Source organism: Puma concolor, chromosome B1 (genome assembly GCF_028749965.1).
Source record: "Puma concolor isolate L17-30 chromosome B1, mPumCon1.1.hap2, whole genome shotgun sequence".
NCBI classification, from domain to species: domain Eukaryota; kingdom Metazoa; phylum Chordata; class Mammalia; order Carnivora; family Felidae; genus Puma; species Puma concolor.
In genome coordinates this window covers 92,026,816-92,038,081 of record NC_141670.1, presented here as the reverse complement: position 1 = coordinate 92,038,081, position 11,266 = coordinate 92,026,816, and positions in this window count along the sequence as shown.

The following is an 11,266-nucleotide window of genomic DNA, read 5'->3' as shown; positions in this document are numbered from 1 at the left end:
AGAATTAAGTTTAAATATTTCTCTTACTATACATACTATAATCTTGCCCTGCACCCTATGCTTACAGATTATATGTGGAGATACAGCTTTTAATTACTTAAAAGGTTCTCTCTAGCTTCTGATGATATGAAAATCGAATTCTTTCTACTTTAATGAGCAGTTTTCATCTTTATACATGTGCTTTGTTCTTGAGAGATTTTCAACTTTACTACTTTTTTTGAACACTGTACAAACATATGGGCATATTTATATAACAAACAGGCACATACATATTTATAATGGGACAATACTTCTTAAATTTGATTACCTAATCTGAACTTCAAATTTGAGGTTAGCAATAATGACCATTTGGAAAAGTACAGTCTTCATATCTTTTTAAATTAAGGTATGGTGTAATCATTGAGTATTTTACATGGAAAGATATCAAGCATATTTGCTGCTGTTCTCAGTATAACTCAGTATAATAACACGTTTATTCAAGGTTATAAAATATACAGTATAAAAATCCAATGGATTTAAGAATTTGTGTGCCAGTGTTCTCCCATAAAACAATACACTCAAGAAATATAGGCCTACCACAAAACATGTATGACAATAATTCAGCATTACATGGAGTTTCATGTAATAGCTCAACTTTAGCTTTTTAGGGTGAATTGAGGACTATCATGCAGCACGTAATTATAAGCCTGCACCAAATCAAATTATTTGCTATTTTATAGCAGATAATCACTTCATAAATGCATTTTTATTAATACCTTCTATGTTTGCTATTCTGTTTAGCATTAAAGAAATTAGAAAAATATTTACTCTTATATGCCTTCTTTGCTATTAAAGAATCACATACTATATAAATATCCATCAGAATTTAATTCATTTTAATTGTTGACATGTATTACATTATATAAATATACACCTAATTATTTAGCCATTTTATCATTGATAGGCATTGCAGATTTTCCTAGTTTCTAGATATTATGAATAATGCTGCTTGGAAAACTCTTGTACATGAATTTTGGTACCCATTTATAAGCATTGTGCTGTGTGTAAGCCCAGGAGTAAAACCACTAAGTTATAAGAGCAGCTTATGTAGGTACTGACAAAAAGATTTCCAAAGTCATTGTATTAATTTCCACTCCCACCAGCATTTATGACACCACTTGATTCTAACCCTTGTCAACATTTGGTGTTGTCAGTTTTATTAATTGTAGGCATTCTTTTGAATACAAGGTAGTATCTCATTTTGGTTTTAATTTACACTTACTTCATTATTAATGAGGTTGAAACACTTTCACATAATTTGTAATTTATTGGGCACTAGGCTTTGTGTCCATGTATATATCTACGGGGTAAGTGGGGAGGAGTGTTATCTTCTTTTCCCGATTGATTTACAGAAATTCTATATGTAACCTAGTTATGTGTTCTTTCTTTTATATGTATTGTTAATACTTTCTTTGATTTTGTAACTACTTTAGTCACTCGCTTAGTGTTTTGTTGTTGTTGAACAGATTCTTTTAATTCAATGTACTATAGCTTAAAATTCTTTCCCATTATCAACTTTTTTCCTGTATAAGAAAATTTTGCCTACTCTCAGGTCATGATTAATTTCCCATTTTATCTTTTAGAACAGTGGTTCTCGAAAAGGAATGATTTCACACATATACATACACACACACCCCTCTGGGTACTTTTGGCAGTATCTGGAGACATTTTTTTACTATCACTACCAGGGATTTGTGCTATTGAAATCTAATGGATAGAGCTCAGGGATGATACTATTTATATATATGCATTGTATATTATATATATATATATATATATATATATATATGTATATATACATACATACACACACATATATCTGGATTTTATGCTATGCTTGGATATTTTTGTTTCCCCTTATGAATATGTAGTCATTTAGTAAGAAGATCATCCTTTCTCCACTTGTCTGAAGTTTCAACTTTGTCTTAAATCAAATGTCTGTATATTAGAAGGGGGCTATCTCTGAACTCCCCAATTTTTTCTATTTCTCCATTTTTTCCAAGCCTATATCAATGACACTGTCTTCATTTCAATAATTTTATAAAAATATTTTATATGTGGTAGTGTATGCCTCCAAACTTCTTTCAAGCCTCCTCCTTCCTTTCTTCCTCCTTCTTTCTTTTCTTCTCCCTTCCTTTCCCCTTCTTCTGCCCCTTCCTTCCTTCTTCTTGAATGTCTGTATTTCTTTGGCATTTTCCTATTACTTGAGTGTGCATTGTAACATCAGTCTGTCAGTTTGCTCCAAGAAAATTGGGATTGCAATTGGCCTTGCACTGATTTCATAGATCAAATAGGAGAATTTGATACATTTCACTAAGAATCTTTCCATGTATATGGTATTTACCTTCATTTAAGTCTTCCTCAATGTCTCCCAGAAATGCTTTAGAGTTTTCTTTGTCATGGGCTTGCACTTCTGTTATTCCTATTTACAGATCTTTGAAATTTAAAACATTATATTGTAAACATCATAATTTATCTTTGCAGCTATTATTTGTATTTTGTTAGGATATAAAAATATAAATCACTTTTATACTGGTTTTATATCTAGTTATCTTAAAAAATACTTATTAATTCTGATAATTCACCTGTAGATTCTTCTTGGTTTTCTTGGTGTACAACCATCAAGACAAGATAGTTAATACTAAAAGTGTTATTCCTTCCTTTCTGAACATCGTCTCTTTTTCTCTTTATTATCTTGTTGTAGCTTTAAAGGTTCTGATCACCATTTCCCCATTTCATGTGGTTTTCCCACACGACCAAGCAATTTAGTTTGGAGAAAAGTGTGAAATTTCCATGCCCTCTCCAAGCATACATTCTCCCAAAATTCCACATGCTCACCAACTCACAAGTTCCGTGAACTCCATCCTATTTGATTTTTATGGAGATTTTATTACACAGGCATGGTGGATTAGATCATTGGTCATTGGTGATTGATTCAATGTCTTGCCACAGAAATGCCAAAATTTTAAGAGCTCTACACTAGAAATGGTGAGGAAGACTAAATATATATTTCTCTCTATATAACAATATGACATAGCTCTAGTAGAATTCTGAATAGAAATAAGAATGGTCATCTTTGTCTTCTTCTTGCTATCAGGTAGATAGATTTAAGTATTTTTACCATCAATTTAGATATTTGTTAGATTTTCACATTTATTAAATTTTAATTTTTTTCTCTAATTATTATTTACTCTTTATTTTAAATTATAAGTAGATTTAGATTTTATCAATTTATTTAAAAATATCCACTAAAAAGAACATGAAGGATTTTTTTTTTTCTATTTAATCTATTAAATGCATTGAACTACATTGAAGTTGTGTATAATTAAATGATATTTCTGGACAAAATTGAACTCTTTCATATTATTCTTTTCATATATGATGGATTTCTTTGATAGCTTTAAAAGTATTTGTGAATCTATGTATATAGATTTTTTTTGATGTCACATTTGCTGTACAAATTATGCTAGTATGACAGAATGAGTTGAAAATGTTTCATTTTTTTTCTCTTCCATGGTAGGCTTTATGTATACTTGATCTTATTATTACTTCTTAATGTTTGTTTGAAATCATAAGTAAAATTATTTATGAATTCTTTATGAGAAGCTTTTGCTTTAAGTTTCACTTTCTTTAATAGGTATTGATTAACCATAGTATTTTTATTGTCCTGTTTCTCTAGGAATGAACAATTTTATCTAATTTTCAAATTGTAAGTGTTAAGTTGTTCAAAATATCAACTCAATTTTAATGACTATAGTATCTGTAGTAATCACACTTGTCAGTTTATCAATTTTTTCAGTCTCTAAAAAAAACTACTCTCTCTGTTATATAATTATCTTCTATTTTATACATTTCTGGATTTATCTTTATTATGCTCTTTTTCTTTCTTTTTTTTTTTTTTTGGTTTCATATATCTTTTGTACTTTAACTTATTCAGAGAGACACTTAAACAGTGGGTTTTTACACTTTCTTCTTATATGTATTTAAGGATATAAATTTCTTAAGCACAGTTTATCCAATTTTACTAATTGTTATTGTTATATCTTCTTTGATCCAACAGTTACTTAGAAATGTGTAGCTTCATTTACAAACTTCTAAAAAATTATCATCTTGCACTTCTTTTCTTCTAAAAATTTATGAACAGTGGGTATATTCTCAAATATTTCAACATAAAAATTGTTGAAATTTCCTATGTAGATTTGGGAGAAACAATATGCATTTGAGTTTAGTATTCTATATATGTCAATTAGGCTTTGAAAGCCAAGAGGAAAATCTAATTATAACTCTGTCTCTAAAGTCGATAATGCTCTACACCAATATTTGAAGTGATGAGTATCACGCATAATTTCTGTTATAACTATTTAATTCTTTCATTGTAGTGTGAATGCAGGCATAGATGGTATACAAATAAATAAGCATAAGTATGTTCCATAAACTTTTACAGAAAGCGCTTTACACAAACTGCTATTTGATTTTCATATACTTTTCATTTTCATAAAACATTATTATTTTGACTTTTTCCAACATTTAATAATATACATACCATTCTTGGGGCACCTGGGTAGCTCAGTTGGTTAAGCATCCAACTTCAGCTCCGGTCACGATCTTGCAGTTAGTGAGTTTGAGCTCCATGTCGGGCTCTGTGCTTACAGCTCAGAGCCTGGAGCCTGCTTCTGATTCTGTGTGTGTGTCCCTCTCTCTCTGCCCTCCCCCACTCATGCTCTGTCTTTGTCTCTCTCTCTCGAAAATGAATACACATTACAAAAATTTAAAAATATAAATACCATTCATTCTTAACTTGTGGGTCATACAAAGATAGATATTGGCAAGAAAGACACATTGTTTGTAGTTTGTCAATTTCTGATCTATATCCTTACCTACTTTTGTCTGTTCTGTAAAGTACTAGAAAACCAATTTAAAACTTTTATTATGATTTTTGGTTTATCTATTTTTCCTTTAATTTTGTCAGATTTAGCTTCATAAATTTTAAGGCTATATTATAGATACCTAAAAATTTAGACTTATTATATCTTCTTGTTTGGTTGATCCTTTAACATTAGAAAATGCTTCTGTTTAACTTCACTAATGCTTTTGCCTTATGTTATGCTGTTCTTATATTACTGTAGCTAAACCACATTCCTTTTGGTTTGTACTTGCATGGACTTTCTTTCTATCCTTTTTAGACTTTCTGTATTCATATTTTAATAGTGTTTTGTAAGCATCATATAGTTGAACTTTGTTTTGTGAAATATAGAGTTTTTATTCCTACCACAGTGCAACTATTTGCTTGTTTTACATTTAATGTAGATAATGATGCATTTATGTCGGAATTTGAATTTACTACTTTACTATCGTTTTGCTATTTGCACTGGTTGTTTATGTCTCTTTTTTTCTCTTCTATTATGTCCTTTTTCTCTTCTTCTATTTTCTATATTTTGTGTTATTAAAGTATTTTATCAATCTATACTCTCCTCTTTTACTTTAGGTTATTTTATTCTTCTTTTAGTGGTCATCCTAGAAATCATAAAAAAAAAAAAATCGTTGAATTAGAGCAGTCTAACATAAATCAGCATAGCTTTTTAACTTCCCAGACAATGCAGATTCATTAGAAGATTTAACTCTTATTTTTTTAAAGATATTTATTTTGTTTTCTTTCTTCCATTGTTTCTGCTGAACAGACACTTCTCAATCTTATTGATGGTCTGTAAACTATGTCTTTTATTTTGTTTGTTTTCGTCTGGCTGCTTAGTTTCCCTGTCTTTGGTTTTTTGCATGTTTCTTATGACATGTATAGATATGTTTTATTTGTATTTATCTCACTTGGGTTTTACTGAGCTTTTTTAATCTGTGGTTTAATGTCTTTCATCACTTTCAGAACATTTGGTCTCGTTCCTTTTCTCATATTGCTACTACCCATATACTTGCTCCTATCCTTCTGGGTTTCCAAACAAATGTTAATACTATGTTTCTTATATTCAACTTATTTTTTTCTGTATTTTACATCCATGTCTCCATTGGAAAATTGTCCATCATTATATATTCTGATACTATAATCTTTTCCACTGTTTCTAATCTATTGTTAAGTCTTTTCTTCAGCTTTTAATTGCAGGATTTTTTCCCCAGTTTTTTTTTTTTTTTTTAATTTTTTTTTTCAACGTTTATTTATTTTTGGGACAGAGAGAGACAGAGCATGAACGGGGGAGGGGCAGAGAGAGAGGGAGACACAGAATCGGAAACAGGCTCCAGGCTCTGAGCCATCAGCCCAGAGCCTGACGCGGGGCTCGAACTCCCGGACCGCGAGATCGTGACCTGGCTGAAGTCGGACGCTTAACCGACTGCGCCACCCAGGCGCCCCAACCCCAGTTTAAGAACTATCACTTGAGGGGCACCTGGGTAGGTCAGTCAGTTCAGCATCCAACTCTTGATCTAGGCTCAGGTTATGATCTCACAGTTCATGAGTTTGAGTCCCATGTCAGGTTCTGCATTGACAGTGTGGGGTCTGCCTGGAGTTCTCTCTCTCCCTCTCTCCCCCTCTCTCTCCAAATAAATAAATAAACTTAAAAAAAAAAGTATTATCACTTGAATTTTCTTTAAGTTCAGTCATGAATATTACATAGTGACTTCATCTTTTTTCTTTTCTTCTTCTTTTTTTTTTTTTTTTTTTTTTTTTTTTTATGTTTATTTTGCCAGAGAGCTTGCACACAAGCTGGGAAGGGGCAGAGAAAGAGGGAGTGAGAGAGAATCCAAAGCAGGTTCCATGCTGTCATCTCAGAGCTTGACACAGGGCTCGATTCCATGAACCATGATCTCATGACCTGAGCCAAAACTAAGAGCCAGATACTTACTGACCAAGTCACCCAGGCACCTCAACTCCATTTTCTTTATGTACTAACTACATTTCAAAATAAGTGTTTGATAATTTCAATATTGAGATTATCCGCAAATCTATTTTTCCTTTATATTTTATAAATTTGGTCCCATCTTCTACCATTCCTGAAAATTGTTTTATTATATGCTGAGCGTGGTGCATTAAAATGTATAGTTAAGGGGCGCCTGGGTGGCGCAGTCGGTTAAGCGTCCGGCTTCAGCCAGGTCACGATCTCGCGGTCCGTGATTTCGAGCCCCGCATCGGGCTCTGGGCTGATGGCTCGGAGCCTGGAGCCTGTTTCCGATTCTGTGTCTCCCTCTCTCTCTGCCCCTCCCCTGTTCATGCTCTGTCTCTCTCTGTCCCAAAAATAAATAAACGTTGAAAAAAAAAAAAAAAATTAAAAAAAAAAAAAAAAAAAAAGAGAAAAAAAAAGAAAAAAAAAAAAGAAAAAAAAAAATGTATAGTTAATTTGAAGCATAGCTGAACTGTCATCTTCCAAAGAGTATTTTTTACTTATGGTGAGCAAATAGAGTAGGGATATATCTCCTATTTCAACCTGAAGCAAAATTGTTTTGAAAGTTGGTATATTTCTTATTTGTGACTGATCCTACTGTGTTTCTATAGGAAACTGTGTTTACTGGGATTTTGAGTAAGACTTTTCTACCTTGGCTAATCTCTAATTTTTATCTAACCAGGATCATGTGCCATTTTATTTATTTTTCATTAATTTTTAACATTTATGTATTTTTGAGAGACAGAGAGAGAGAGAGAGCACAAGCAGGGAAGGAGCAGAGAGCAAGGAAGACACAGAATCTGAAGCAGGCTTCAGTTTCTGAGCTGTCAGCACAGAAACTGACAGGGGCTCAAACCCACAAACTATGAGATCAGGACCTGAGCCAAAGTTGGATGCTTAACTGACTGAGCCACCTGGGCAGCCCTCATATGCCATTATAGCTGTTGTTTCCTGATTGATTCTTACTTTTTTGGATGCTTATGAATTGGATAATGTCTTGAGGAAAAAGGTAGTGTAGAAAGTTGGAACCACCTCAATGTACTTCCTTTCTCCCAAAAATCAAGTGCAGCCTGCACTTGAAAGTAGTCATGAACACTGTTTGTCTCTGTCTTTAGAGGCTATTGAGAACTCAACTAAGTTTCTGAAACCCTGTGTACTACCTACTTTATGTTCAACTTTTTAGCCTCTCATATATTGCCATATTTAACTGAACTTTATGTTCAACATTTAACCTCTAAATGCTATGCCACATTTAATTGACAAGTACCTTGAGAGAAATTGTCACAGTGATGCTGGGCTCACTTCTGTCTGTTTTCTTACTCTTTGGGACCCTGTTTCTCAAGTCTTGACTTGTCTGCTTTCTTCATGCCTAAAACATATGTACTTTGGTAAATTTTTCTGCTTTTGTATTTGTACATGGGGAGAAAGAATGATATTATCTGTTCTTAGAAGTAACCCAGTGGTCTTGCCATATAAGTCTACTATAGTCTACTACAGTATTCAACCAACAGATTGAACAGATTTTACAATTCTCAGTTTCTTTTGATGGTATAAAAGGAAAACTCCATTAAGAGAAATAATGACAATTTATGGACAAGTTTTTATTTTTTTAATTAACTTATTTATTTCAGAGAGAGAGAATACACAAGTGAGGAAGGAGCAGAGAGAGAGAGAGAGGAAGAGAGAGAGAATCCCAAGCAGGCCCCACGCAACCAGTGCAGAACCTGATGTGGGGCTTGAATTCACAACCATGAGATCATGACCTGAGCCAAAGTTTGGTGCTTAATGGACTGGGCCACCCACATGCCCCTATGGGCAAGTTTTTAAAACCCATTATCTAAACTTACTTTTATACTTTCCAGAAAATAAATAAGAAAAGTAAATTTCTATTAATCCCGAGACCAAAGAAAGAAAAACTGACCCTAAAAGGAATCTGGGAGGATTTAAAAATAAGGCAATGCTGGCAGCATTGACAGCTAAGGAAGCTATCAATGGCTGAAATCTCCTCTATTGGTTCTGTAAGCAGGCTTTCTAGAAGGCAAGCTAATGATTTATGAATACCTACTAGAATTCTTCTGCACCAGTATTGATTATAATTGGGCTAGGACAATCTAGAGACCATGATTGCTTTCTAGTACCAGATAAATGTCTTTTTATTCAAGTATGAATGAACAAAAAATGTGCCTTGAGGATCATGTGTTAAGGTTTGATATTATTATTATTGTTGTTGTTCCTTCACAGATGCATGCACTATAGGATGTGAAAGTAACCTAACATTTACTCTTTATTTCACCACCACAGAATATAGCTGTGATGAGAAATATCAGCCAATAATTGAATCAACGTGGTCAGAGGCAATAAAAAAGAAATGTGATCCTTTGTAGTATTGCATCAGTATGTAAAAATATGAAACTTGAGAAATATCAACACTATAGAAAAACATTTAAAGTGGCAGGAACATGGAGCATGCCTCAGAACTTTGCATAAACTATCTCCTCTGTGTAGAAATTTCTATGCACAGTTATCCATGTGACTTACTCCTGTACCTCCTTCAGATTTGTGCTCAAATATCAAAAAGACCAAATTTGAGTATCATAGTAGTCACAGCCACAATATTTTTAGACTCTAACATTTCATAACTGAAAGTGTACCAAATATATACGAGTCTGGAAAGCTTTGAAAAATACAAATAAATAAATAAAGGATGAGAATTAGAAAACAAATACCTTAAAAAAACATGTATGTAACAACCTCTTTTAGTCTTTCTTATAGCCTTCTCCAACAAACTGAGACTCTATATCTCATGTACTTATAAAAGGAAAACTTTAAAGGCAATTGTAGTTAAGTTCAGGCTAATATTAATTCTGGGAAACCAGAATTTAAATGAAGTTCAGTGTACAGAATGGGTACTGTGAGGAGTAAATTGATAATTTAAATTCCAACAAAATTTGTCTCACATTAATTGCAGTGATTTTCTGAATCTAATGTGATCTTTTTAGCAATTCCTCAGTCTAAAAGTAGAATGGGATATTTGGTGCATAATAGCACTCCTGTGACGGCTAACTAACTTTTGGAATCTAGCCAATTTGTGATAGGGAGGACACACTTAATAAAAACAACAAAATGTTGCTATTTTCCTTACCCGAGAGAATTAAAGATTTTTGCAAACTTCAAAACCTGGAAGGGGGTGGCTGGGTGGCTCAGTCGGTTAGGTGTCTGTCTGACTCTTGATTTCGGCTCAGGTCATGATCTCATGGTTTCTGGGATTAAACCCTACATCAGGCTCTGGGCTCACAATGTGCAGTCTGCTTGGGATTTTCTCTCTCCCTGTTTCTCTCTGCCCTTCCCTGACTGGCAAACGTGTGCATCCTCTCTCTGTCTCTCTCTCTCTCTCTCTTTCTCAAAATAAATAAATAAACATAAAAAAAAAAAAACAAAACCTTGAAAGATGCCAGCCTTGTGATTCATGGCATATCCTTATTCTCTTAACTACTTCAATTACTGTAAAATACTAATACATCTTTAATAATAAATTACTGTAGACTTATTTAATAAGTCCAACTGTGCCTGCTATCCAGATGTATTCTGCTTATTAGAGCATGTAAATATATGACTTGGCAACTGGTATGATTTTATTGATCTAGCAATTACATTTTCAGTGGAATACAAATTAAAACAGAGTAGCTTGCTTTCACATGGCAGGATGGCCTCTGAGATATTCTGCTTCTGGGATATTTCAGCCCTCTAGTTCTCTGCCATAATACAGTTTTCAGTTATCTGATTCACCATCCTATAGGATGTCATTATTTCCATCATATTGTTGACATCACATTGATATCAACATGAATCTGAATCTGCAATAACAATAATAGCACCAACAAATATTTATTGTTAATATATTTAATATACTCAGTTAATTCTTGGTAAAAGCCCAATGAAAGAGTTAACATGATATTCTTATTTTTTTAATTGAGGAGCAAGTGTCACAGGGCTATTCAGTAACTTGCTCCCAGTCACATCTAAGGAGCTGAATGGGATTCAGCCCCAGGCCATCTGATGTCAAGCTGGGCATTTATTCACTATGAATAACTAATAGTGAAGGCAGGATTTACAAATTCCTATTATGCCATAATAAAAACACACATGAGAGAAAAAGGAAAGTATGTTTCTTGACAATGTCAGTACTCGCAGTGGTCCTGAGCAAGTGTACTCCTAGTTTTCTGTTACTGTGTGATAAATTAACACAGACCCAAAAGCTTAAAACGACACAGACTTATTATCTGACAGTTTCCAGAGGTGAGGAGTCTCAGAACAGTTTTTCTGGATCTTCTGCGTGGGATCTCACC